The 12,815-nt window shown below is 41.3% G+C and overlaps 1 pseudogene; it reads left to right on the top strand.

Moving 5' to 3' along the window:
* Positions 1–1,748: 1,748 nt before the first annotated feature.
* On the top strand, positions 1,749–3,112 carry LOC101021021 (annotated as a pseudogene).
* The last annotated feature ends 9,703 nt before the right edge of the window (positions 3,113–12,815 follow it).

The following is a 12,815-nucleotide window of genomic DNA, read 5'->3' as shown; positions in this document are numbered from 1 at the left end:
TGGGAGTGTGGTGATGCAAGCACTCCTGTGGCCACCACTACTGAGACTGCACTGGAGCAGACTTGAAGCCAGCACAGCATTGAGTCTTGTTCAAGGCCCTTCCCTTCAGGGTGGTGAGTTCCCCAAGGCCCTAGGCATGTCCAGAGATGCTGTCTGGGAGTCAGCGATTGAAGTAAAAACCTTAGCAAATTACCTGATGCTCTATTTTATGGCAGCTAAGCTGGCACTCAAATCACAATACAAAGTCCCTCCTGCTCTTCCTTTCCCTTTTCACAGGCAGAGGGACCTCTCTTTGTGGCCACCACCACCACCAACCCATGGGGGATTCTGCCAGGCCACTGCTGATGTCGCTTAAAGCCCAAGTGCTCTTCAGTCAGCTTGTGATGGATGCTGCCAGGCCTGGGACTCACCCTGCAGGGAAGTGGGCTCCCCTTTTGCCCAGGGCATGTCCAGAAACGTCATCCAAGAGCCTAGGCCTGGACTCAGGGACTCCAAGAGCCTGCTCTACCCCATCATGGCAGAGCTGGTACCTAGGGTGCAAGACAAAGTCCCATTTACTTTTCCCTCTGCTTTTCTCAAACAGAAGGAGTCTCCCACCATTGTTCCCATAGCTGGAAATATGTGGCGTTTCCTCTGAAGACAGCATGTCTCAGTGCCCAAGGCTCATTGTGTACTCCCTGGGTAGCACTGCTGGTTATTCAGGGCCAAAGGGCTCTTTAGTTAGCAGATGATAAATCTTGCTCAGACTGGTCTTTCACGTTAAGAAAGAGCATTCTCTTTTGGCCCAGGGTATGTCTTGAAATGTGGTTTGGGAGCTAGTGTCTGGAATAGGGGCTTCGTGACTCTACCTGGTACACTATCCTACTGAGACTGAGCTGGTTTCCAAAATGCAAGACAAAGCCCTCTTTATTCTTCACTCTGCCCTCCTCAAGCAGAAGGAAGGAATCACTTTCATTGCTTCAAACTGCTCTCCCTGGACCTAGAGGGAGGAGTAGCACAAGCACTTCCTTAGCTGCGCCCTCTAGTGTCTCCCTAGGTCAAGTAGTTCTCACTGGGTACCACCCTAGTTTGCTGGCTCTCAGCCCAGCCTTGCACTAGGATTTGCCTAGGAATTGCAGTCCTTGTGTCCTAGACTGCCTTTCAAGTTTACCTAGGCCCTCAGAGCACTTCAGCCTGCAGTAGTGAGGCTTGCTGAAAAACTCAAGTTCTTACCACTGGGATGAGCAATTCCCTCTGGCTAGGGCTATTCCAAATGCTCCCTCTGTGTGCAGGTGCTGGTTGAGGCCAGCAAGGCTTTATTCCCCACTGTGATGGAGCAGCACCCAGTTCAATGTAAAATACCCAAGTTGCTGCATTTTCCCTCCCCAAAGTGCACAGATTCTCTCTCTCTCTGCACCTCTCTCTGCTGCCAGCAGATGGGGAAAGTGTGGTGTCCATGATTGGAGACTCTCTCCTGCACTCCTCAATGCCTCGTTCAGTGATATGAAGTTAAAAGCAGGTACTATGATTCCTCACCTAAGTTTTGGTTCTTGTGATGGTGCTTTTCCATGGGCAGGTAGTTATTAAAATTTGGTGTTCCAGTGAAATGGATGAAAGGTGTAGGTTTCTATTCCACCATCTTGCTCTGCCCCTAACAATAATTTTTTTTTATTAAGTAAGATATTATTATCTTAGATATAACACAAAATTAGGAAAGTTTTGTCTCCATAAAAGCAAGGATGAGTCTGCACTGGGTGTGCCTTATCACCATGCCTCAGAAAATTGAATAAATCAAGGATTTTCTGCTTACAGCCTGGTGAAAGGATGCCAAATCTGTCAAGATCAAGAAAAATAAGGACAATGTGAAGTTTAAAGTTCCATGGAGCAGATTCCTTTATACCCTGATCATCACCGACAAAGAGAAGGCAGAGAAACTGAACTAGTCCCTGCCCCTGGTTTTGCAGTGAAGGAGCTGAAATGAACCAAACACTGATCTGAACTGTATTAAAATATTAAAAATCCTTTAAAACAAGAAAGCAAGGCTGATTCAGCATCAGAAAATGAGCCAATGTAACTCACCACATGAATATACTAAAGGAGAAAAACTATAGGATGGTCATAATACAGCCAGAAAAAGCATTGGATACAATTCAATAACTTCATGATTAAAAATAAAAACTCTTAGAAAATCAGGTTTAAAAGAGAATGTCCCAATTTATAAAGGTCATGTGACAAATACCTACAACAAACATTATATTTACTGGAAAGATTGTAGAATTCCATCTAAGATAGAAAACCCCCAAAGCACTAACCTGAGGCTAAAATTGATGTATTTAATTACATCAAAATCAGCTTTTCTGTTCCATGAAAATAGCCATGTAACAGAGAACTGATGAAGAGTTTGGGGATTACAGTAGAAAATTAGTAAAAGGAAAAAAACGTGATTCATGAGAAAAAGGAACTAAAAGGATAAGTTTTAAATGATATCTAACTTATGACAAGATGCTCAAACTCGTTTGGGATTTGTAAGAGATGCAAATTTAAACAACAATAGTAACTTCAAATCTATCAGAGCACAGTTTACAAAACTGGAACTCATGCCAAGTGTTGCAGGGAGATGGGGATGGGGGATGTAAAGATCCTCAGCAGTGCTGTTGGGGATGCGGACTGTTGTAGTCACACTGGAGAGCCTCTGGTCCTATTTGGTCAAATTAAGAATATGCATATCCTCTGACCCAGCAATGCAGATGGGGAATCCAGAAGATTGTTATGGGTGGGATGTCTAGGTTCTCATCCCAGAGAAAGTCTCACACAGGTCTATAATGGGGCATATATGAAGATGTTCATTGTTTTTCAGGGAGGTGTCAGCAATCTGTGGTTTCTTACTGGGTGCCTGCAGAAGTGCTTGTACTGGATGTGCACTAGGGAGTATTATAAAACAATTAAGCAACAGTCTTGATATATGTGCAGCAACATGAAGACACTTGAAACCAGAATGCTGAGTGAAAAAGTCAGGAACAGAATGAAGTGTATGATGCCACACAATTTGTGTACATTGAAAGTACTTTCATACAAGACAGCAATATTTATTATATAAGAAATCTATAATGGATCCTGAGCAAGATGGCTGAATAGGAACAGCTCCAGCCTCCTGCTCCCAGTGTGAGCGACACAGAAGACGGGTGATTTCTGCATTTTCAACTGAGGTACTGGGTTCATCTCACTGGGGAGTGCTGGACAATCAGTGCTGGTCAGCTGGTGCAGCCTGACCAACAAGAGCTGAAGCAGGGCGAGGCATCACCTCATCTGGGAAGCACAAGGGGGAAGGGAATCCCTTTTCCTAGCCAAGGGAAACTGAGACACACAACACCTGGAAAATCGATCGGGTAACTCCCACTCTAATACTGTGCTTTACCAAGGGTCTTAGCAAATGGCACACCAGGAGATTATATCCCACACCTGGCCCAGAGGGTCCCACCCCCACGGAACCTCACTCATTGCTAGCACAGCAGTCTGAGATCTAACTGCAAGGCGGCAGCAAGGCTGGGGGAGGGGCATCTGCCATTGCTGAGGCTTAAGTAGGTAAACAAAGCCACCAGAAAGCTCGAACTGGGTGGAGCCCACTGCAGCTCAAGGAGGCCTGCCTGCCTGTGTAGACTCCACCTCTGGCGGCAGGGCACAGCTAAACAAAAAAAAGCAGAAACCTCTGCAGATGTAAATGACCCTATCTGACAGCTTTGAAGAGAGCAGTGGGTCTCCCAGCTTGGAGGTTGAGATCTGAGAATGGACAGACTGCATGCTCAAGTGAGTCTATGACCCTTGAGTAACCTAACTGGGAGACATACTCCATTAGGTGCAGACTGACACCTCACACCTCACACAGCAGGGCACACCTCTGAAACGAAGTTTCCAGAGGAAGAATCAGACAGCAACACTCGCTGTTCAGCAATATTCTATCCTCTGCAGCCTCTGCTGCTGATACCCAGGCAAACAGGGTCTGGAGTGGACCTCAAGCAAACTCCAACAGACCTGCAGCTGAGGGTCCTGACTGTTAGAAGGAAAACTAACAAACAGAAAGGACACCCACACCAAAACCCCATCAGTATGTCACCATCATCAAAGACCAAAGGCAGATAAAACCACAAAGATGGGGAAAAAGCAGGGCAGAAAAGCTGGAAATTCAAAAAATCAGAGTGCATCTCCCCCTCCAACGGAACACAACTCATCACCAGCAATGGATCAAAGCTGGATGGAGAATGACTTTGAGGAGGTGAGAGAAGAAGGCTTTGGTCGATCAAACTTCTCAGAGCTAAAGGAGGAACTACGTACCCAGCATAAAGAAACTAAAAATCTTGAAAAAAGAATGGAAGAATGGATAACTAGAATAATCAATGCAGAGAAGGCCATAAACGAACTGATAGAGACAAAAACCATGACACAAGAATTACGTGATAAATGCACAAGCTTCAGTAACTGACTCGATCAATTGGAAGAAAGAGTATCAATGACTGAAGATCAAATGAATGAAATGAAGCAAGAAGAGAAGTCTAGAGAAAAAAGAGGAAAAAGAAATGAACAAAGCCTCCAAGAAATATGGGATTATATGAAAAGACCAAATCTACATCTGATTGGTGTGCCTGAAAGTGACAGGGAAAATGGAACCAAGTTGGAAAACACTCTGCAGGATACCATCCAGGAGAACTTCCCCAACGTAGTAAGGCAGGCCAACATTCAAATTCAGGAAACACAGAGAACACCATAAAGATACTCCTCGAGAAGAGCAACTCCAAGACACATAATTGTCAGATTCACCAAAGTTGAAATGAAGGAAAAAATGTTAAGGGCAGCCAGAGACAAACGTCAGGTTACACACAGAGGGAAGCCCATCAGACTAACAGCAGATCTCTCGGCAGAAACTCTCCAAGCCAGAAGAGAGTGGGGGCCAATATTCAACATTCTTAAAGAAAAGGATTTTCAAACCAGAATTTCCTATCCAGCCAAACTAAGTTTCATAAGTGAAGCAGAAATAAAATCCTTTATAGACAAGCAAATGCTTAGAGATTTTGTCACCACCAGGCCTGCCCTACAAGAGATCATGAAGGAAGCACTTAACATGGAAAGGAACAACCGGTACCAGTCATTGCAAAAACATGCCAAAATGTAAGGACCATCGATGCTAGGAAGAAACTGCATCAACTAAAGAGCAAAATAACCAGCTAATATCACAATGACAGGATCAAGTTCACACATAACAATATTAACCTTAAATGTAAACGGACTAAATGGTCCAATTAAAAGATACAGACTGGCAAATTGGATAAAGAGTCAAGACCCATCAGTTTGCTGTATTCAGGAGACCCATCTCACATGCAGAGACACACATAGGCTTAAAATAAAGGGATGGAGGAAGATCTACCAAGCAAATGGAGAACAAAAAAAAAGCAGGGGTGGCAATCCTAGTCTCTGGTAAAACAGACGTTAAACCATCAAAGATCAAAAGAGACAAAGAAGGCCATTACGTAATGGTAAAGGGATCAATTCAATAGGAAGAGCTAACTATCCTGAATATATACGCACCCAATCCAGGAGCACCCAGATTCATAAAGCAAGTCCTTAGAGACTTACAAAGAGACTTAAACTCCCATACAATAATAATGGGAAACTTCAATACCCACTGTCAACATTATACAGATCAACGAGACAGAAAGTTAACAAGCATATCCAGGAATTGAACTCAACTCTGCACCAAGCAGACCTAATAGACATCTACAGAACTCTCTACACCAAATCAATAGAATATACATTCTTCTCAGCACCACATCACACTTATTCCAAAATTGAACACATAGTTGGAAGTAAAGCACTCCTCAGCAAATGTAAAAGAACAGAAATTATAACAAACTGTCTCTCAGACCACAGTGCAATCAAACTAGAACTCAGGACTAAGAAACTCAATTAAAACCGCTCAACTACGTGGAAACTGAACAACCTGCTCCTGAGTGACTACTGGGTACATAACGAAATGAAGGCAGAAATAAAAATGTTCTTTGAAACCAATGAGAACAAAGATACAACATACCAGAATCTCTGGGGCACATTTAAAGCAGTTTGTAGAGGGAAATTTATAGCACTAAATGCCCACAAGAGAAAGCTGGAAAGATCTAAAATTGACATTCTAACATCACAATTAAAAGAACTAGAGAAGCAAGAGCAAACACATTCAAAAGCTAGCAGAAGGCAAGAAATAACTAAGATCAGAGCAGAACTGAAGGAGATAGAGACACAAAAAACCCTCCAAAAAATCAATGAATCCAGGAGCTGGTTTTTTGAAAAGATCAACAAAATTGAGAGACCGCTAGCAAGACTAATAAAGAAGAAAAGAGACAAGAATCAAATAGATGCAATAAAAAATGATAAAAGGGATATCACCACCGACCCCACAGAAATACAAACTACCATCAGAGAATACTATAAACACCTTTATGCAAATAAACTAGAAAACCTAGAAGAAATGGATAATTTCCTGGACAATTACACTCTCCCAAGACTAAACCAGGAAGAAGTTGAATCCCTGAATAGACCAATAGCAGGCTCTGAAATTGAGGCAATAATTAATAGCCTACCAACCAAAAAAAGTCCAGGACCAGATGGATTCACAGCCAAATCCTAAAAGAGGTACAAAGAGGAGCTGGAACCATTCCTTCTGAAACTACTCCAATCAATAGAAAAACAGGGAATCCTCCCTAACTCATTTTACGAGGCCAACATCATCCTCATACCGAAGCCTGGCAGAGACACAACAAAAAAAGAGAATTTTAGACCAACATCCCTGATGAACATTGATGCAAAAATCCTCAGTAAAATACTGGCAGACCGAATCCAGCAGCACATCAAAAAGCTTATCCACCATGATCAAGTGGGCTTCATCCCTGGGATGCAAGGCTGGTTCAACATATGCAAATCAGTAAATGTAATCCAGCATATAAACAGAACCAAAGACAAAAACCACATGATTATCTCAATAGATGCAGAAAAGGCCTTTGACAAAATTCAACAGCCCTTCATGCTAAAAACTCTCAATAAATTCGGTATTGATGGAATGTATCTCAAAATAATAAGAGCTATTTATGACAAACCCACAGCCAATATCATACGAATAGGCAAAAACTGGAAGCATTCCCTTTGAAAACTGGCACAAGACAGGGATGCCCTCTCTCACCACTCCTATTCAACATAGTGTTGGAAGTTCTGGCTAGTGCAATCAGGCAAGAGAAAGAAGTCAAGGGTATTCAGTTAGGAAAAGAAGAAGTCAAATTGTCCCTGTATGCAGATGATATGATTGTATATTTAGAAAACCCTATTGTTTCAGCCCCAAATCTCCTTAAGCTGATAAGCAACTTCAACAAAGTCTCAGGATACAAAATCAATGTGCAAAAATCACAAGCATTCTTATACACCAGTAACAGACAAACAGAGAGCCAAATCATGAATGAACTCCCATTCACAATAGCTTCAAAGAGAATAAAATACCTAGGAATCCAACTTACAAGGGATGTAAAGGACCTCTTCAAGGAAAACTACAAAACAATGCTCAGTGAAATAAAAGAGGACACAAACAAATGGAAGAACATACCATGATCATGGATAGGAAGAATCAATATCGTGAAAATGGCCATACTGTCCAAGGTAATTTATAGATTCAATGCCAGCCCTATCAATCTACCAATGACTTTCTTCACAGAACTGGAAAAAACTGCTTTAAAGTTCATATGGAACCAAAAAAGAGCCCGCATTGCCAAGACAATCCTAAGTCAAAAGAACAAAGCTGGAGGCATCACGCTATCTGACTTCAAACTATACTACAAGGCTACAGTAACAAAAACAGCGTGGTACTGGTACCAAAACAGAGATCTTGACCAATGGAACAGAACAGAGTCCTCAGAAATAATACCACACATCTACAGCTGTCTGATCTTTGACAAACCTGACAAAAACAAGAAATGGGGAAAGGATTCCCTATTTAATAAATGGTGCTGGGAAAATTGGCTAGCCATAAGTAGAAAGCTGAAACCAGATCATTTCCTTATTCCTTAAACGAAAATTAATTCAAGATGGATTAGAGACTTAAATGTTAGACCTAATACCATAAAAACCCTAGAAGAAAACCTAGGTAATGCCATTCAGGACATAGGCATGGGCAAGGACTTCATGTATAAAACACCAAAAGCAATGGCAACAAAAGCCAAAATTGACAAATGGGATCTAATTAAACTACAGAACTTCTGCACAGCAAAAGAAACTACCATCAGAGTGAACAGGCAACCTATAGAATGGGAGAAAATTTTTGCAATCTACTCATCTGACAAAGGGCTAATATCGAGAACCTACAAAGAACTCAAACAAACTTACAAGAAAAAAACAAACAACCCCATCAAAAATTGGGCAAAGGATATGAATAGACATTTCTCAAAAGAAGACATTCATACAGCCAACAGACACATGAAAAAATACTCATCATCACTCAACCTCAGAGAAATGCAAATCAATGAGATACCATCTCACACCAGTGAAAATGGCAATCATTAAAAAGTCAGGAAACAACAGGTGCTGGAGAGGATGTGGAGAAATAGGGACACTTTTATACTGTTGGTGGGATTGTAAACTAGTTCAACCATTGTGGAAAACAGTATGGTGATACCTCAAGGATCTAGAACTAGAAATACCATATGATCCAGCCATCCCATTACTGGGTATATACCCAAAGGATTATAAATCATGCTGCTATAAAGACACATGCACACGTATGTTTATTGCGGCACTATTCACAATAGCAAAGACTTGGAATCAACCCAAATGTCCATCAGTGACAGACTGGATTAAGAAAATGTAGCACATATACACCATGGAATACTATCAGCCATAAAAAGGATGAGTTCGTGTCCTTTGTAGGGACATGGATGCAGCTGGAAACCATCATTCTCAGCAAACTATTGCAAGAACAGAAAACCAAACACCACATGTTCTCACTCATAGGTGGGAATTGAATAATGAGATCACTTGGACACGGGAAGGGGATCATCACACACCGGGGCTTATTGTGGGGAGGCAGGAAGGGGGAGGGATTGCATTGGGAGTTACACCTGAGGTAAATGACAAGTTGATGGTTCTAACGAGCTGATGGGTGCAGCACACCAACATGGCACATGTATACATATGTAACAAACCTGCACGTTGTGCATATGAACCCTAGAACTTAAAGTATATTTAAACAAAAATGCTTTCTAAATTAAAATTCTAAAAAAAAAAAAAGAAGATATAAAAATGGCCAACAAACATGAAAAAATGTTCAACATCACTAATAATCAGGGAAATGCAAATCAAAACCGCAATGTGATACCACCTTACACCTGCAAGCATGGCCATTAACCAAAAACAAAAAATAGATGTTGGTGTGTATGTGATGAACAGGAATCAATTCTACACTGCTGGTGGGAATGTAAACTGGTATAACCACTATGGAAAACAGTAGAGATTCCTTAAAGAACTAAACTACCATTTGATCCAGCAATCCCATTGCTGGGTATCTACCCAGAGGAAACTAAGGCATTATACAAAAAAGATACTTGAATATGCATGTTTATAGCAGCACAATTTGCAATTGCAAAAATGTGGAACCAACCCAAATGCCCATCAATCAACAAGTGGGTAAAGAAACTGTAGTATATATATATGTGATGGAATACTACTCAGTCATAAAAAGGAATGAATTAATGGCATTTGCAGTGACCTGGATGAGATTGGAGACTATTATTCCAAGTGAAGTAACTCAGGAATGGAAAGCCAAACATCATATGTTCTCACTCATAAATGGGAGTTAAGCTATGAGGATGCAAAGGCATAAGAATGACACAATAGACTTTGGGGACTTAGGAGGAAAGGGTGGGAAGGGGGTGAGGGATAAAAGACCACAAATTGTGTGCAGTGTATACTGCTTGGGAGATGGGTGCACCAAAATCTCACAAATTACCACAAAAGAACTTACTCATGTAACCAAACACCACCTGTTCCCCAATAACCTATGGAAATACAAAATTAAAAAAAAAAAAGAAACCTATAAATACATGCATACTGAGCCTTGTATGGATCAATGAGAATAGTGAATCATAAGCTGGGGATTTTAATTTGAAATCTAACATTGAATTTACAAAGGAAGGGAGGGAGGAAGAAAGGCAGGAAGAAATCCCGTGGAGCCAGTTGGTGTCTGGTGAGGCTATCTTAAGGGTGATCTCCCAAGAGGGTGGTTCCATCATCTTGCTCTACAAGGACAGCCTCTAGGAATTGCTTGTTGAAGGAGTAACTTAAAGAGGGGAATTCAAGTTGGATCCACCCATGGAAAATTCCAATCAGAAGGGAGTGTGAAGATCAGGTGGCTAGAGACAGACGGGCTAAGTCTGGGAATCCTATTTAACTAGTCAAGTGTTAGAGAGAGACCCCTGCAGATTTGGAAATAGAGACCTGTAAAGCTGATCCATGGGGTTCTGTCAGAGGGTTGTGAGGGATACAGGAAAGACATCTCTGAACCAAGTGTGCAGACGCTGTGAGGCAGGGAAGACGCTCCCTATTCACAGTGCTGGCAGCCCACACTGGCTCAAAGGGGCCAAGTGTGCCCCAGTGTGTTGGGGATGGAGGGTTTATTGTAGGAACAGTAACTTAAAGTGAATTTAAAATGTAAAGTAAGGTACAGAGGTACACAGTTATGAGAACTCAAGTCGTGATAAAAGAAATGATAAGATTGTACACGTTCTGAAACACTTCCCTAAAGGACCTGAAGAGCTCAGCAAGTAAGGCTCTAGGTAACGCATTGAAACAATTCTCTGATGTAAAAATACTTACTGCCAATCTCCGTTTGTTTTTAATTTTTCTATAAACAAAATCACGCTTGGATATTACTTTTTAACGTCCCTCCCTGTGTATGTATGTATAGTGTCAATTAGGTTCCAGAAGAGCTGGCTTTTAAAAATTTTCTTATCTTGGATCCCTATATTCTAGGCTAGAGGGCCCTGAAATTATTTATTTTAACTATGCATGTTGCTGGTCTTTAAGGACCAGTAGGTGCTCAGCATGTCACCATGGAAACCAGTGCAAGGGCTGCCAGGTTTTATCGATCTTTTCTATCTAAAACTGTCCTACTGATTTGACTGTTAAAGATGGGAGACCCAAACAGTGGCCAGGATGAATTCCAAATATAACCCGATGATCCCGAGAGTCCAGAAATGTCACATTGAAAAGCAATGTAACCAGCTAGCTGGCTGTCCCTCAGGGATGCCTGTACAGGGATGCTTTGGAAAAAAGAGCCTCCATAGATCCCTTAAACTGACTCTTCCTCCTTCCTTGGCAGGGTGAGAAATAAATTCCCTTGTCCTTACCTAGACCTTACTGCTTTACGTTTTCAGAATAGGTCAGGGATATTCATTCTGCAACCTTTGGGGCTCCATCTTTACCGAGATGCTTTTTGCGGCACACTATTAGACAGCCAGCCCGGGGCCTTGAACCAAGAGTCCTGGCAACTATCATAGTGAGATGTGGATATATAGTTTTAAAGTAGCTTGATAGAAACAGACATTCACTTACTCAGTTTTTACAGGAAAGAAACACACTGTTCATCCAAGGTGGATTAAAAAAGATATAGTGCAAAATTCTACATTCGTTGTTAAAAATTATCCCATGTGCAATTACAAACTTAATATACCATCATCCTTAACATCACAATGAGCCTCAACCTACTCACCACCCCAGACATTCCTGCCCGATGGCATGTTCTGTGAGGAGGACCAATGCCAGCCTTGTTAATGCTCACCACCCCTGGCCCAGTGCAGCCCAGGACCACTGAAGGACTCAACAAATATTTAGACGTCATTCCTCTTGCTACTCTGGACTGTAATTGGCTCTTGAATAAATGAGTGAATAACACCTTGCTGACTAGCTCTCTCTTAAATTAGTTGTTGATGTAGTAGTTCTCAGACTTTTGGATTTCTCAGACCAGTAACATTTCAAAAACATACATAATGATGGTAAATTAGAGTTTGTAGAATAAGGACTAATAACAGAACGAAATAACACATAAACACCTCTATGATGACCACTTCCTAGGAGAAGCCTTTTCTTTCTTAAACTTTAGAAAAAACTTTGTGCCATAAAAAGGCAGAAAAGATGTAATCTGAGAATAAAAATAAGTTCTTTAAATTTATCAAATTTAGATTTCTAGGCTGGGCACGGTGGCTCACATCTGTAATCCCAGCAATTTGGGAGGCCGAGGTGGGTGGATCACCTGAGGTCAGGAGGTGGAGACCAGCCTGGCCAATATGGTGAAACTGCATCTCTACTAAAAATACAAAAAAAAAAAAAAAAAAATTAACTGGGCATGGTGGTGGATGCCTCTAATCCCAGCTACTCGGGAGGTTGAGGCAGGAGAATCATTTGAACCCAGGAGGCGGAGGTTGCAGTGAGCTGAGATTGCGTCATTATACTCCAACCTGAGCAACAAGAGTGAAACTCCATCTAAAAAAGAAAAAAAAATTTAGCTTTCTGAAATACTCTTTATAACGTCCTTATTTTCTGGTTTTCATCACAGACCAGTGAAAACTTTGTCATGGATCAGGACTGGTTCTTTGACTAGTGTTTGGAAACCAAATATCAATGAACTATTTGCCTAAAATATTTTCAGGACTAAATCATTTTCTACTTTTGTATTCTCTGCCTAGTGTTGTATTAGTTGGTTTCTAGTTTCTACATTTAAAAACTCTTCATTTCTTTTAGATAAAAGAGATCTATATTCT

This window comes from Papio anubis, chromosome 3 (genome assembly GCF_008728515.1).
Source record: "Papio anubis isolate 15944 chromosome 3, Panubis1.0, whole genome shotgun sequence".
NCBI classification, from domain to species: Eukaryota; Metazoa; Chordata; class Mammalia; order Primates; family Cercopithecidae; genus Papio; species Papio anubis.
This window is presented reverse-complemented; position numbering and strand designations above follow the sequence as displayed.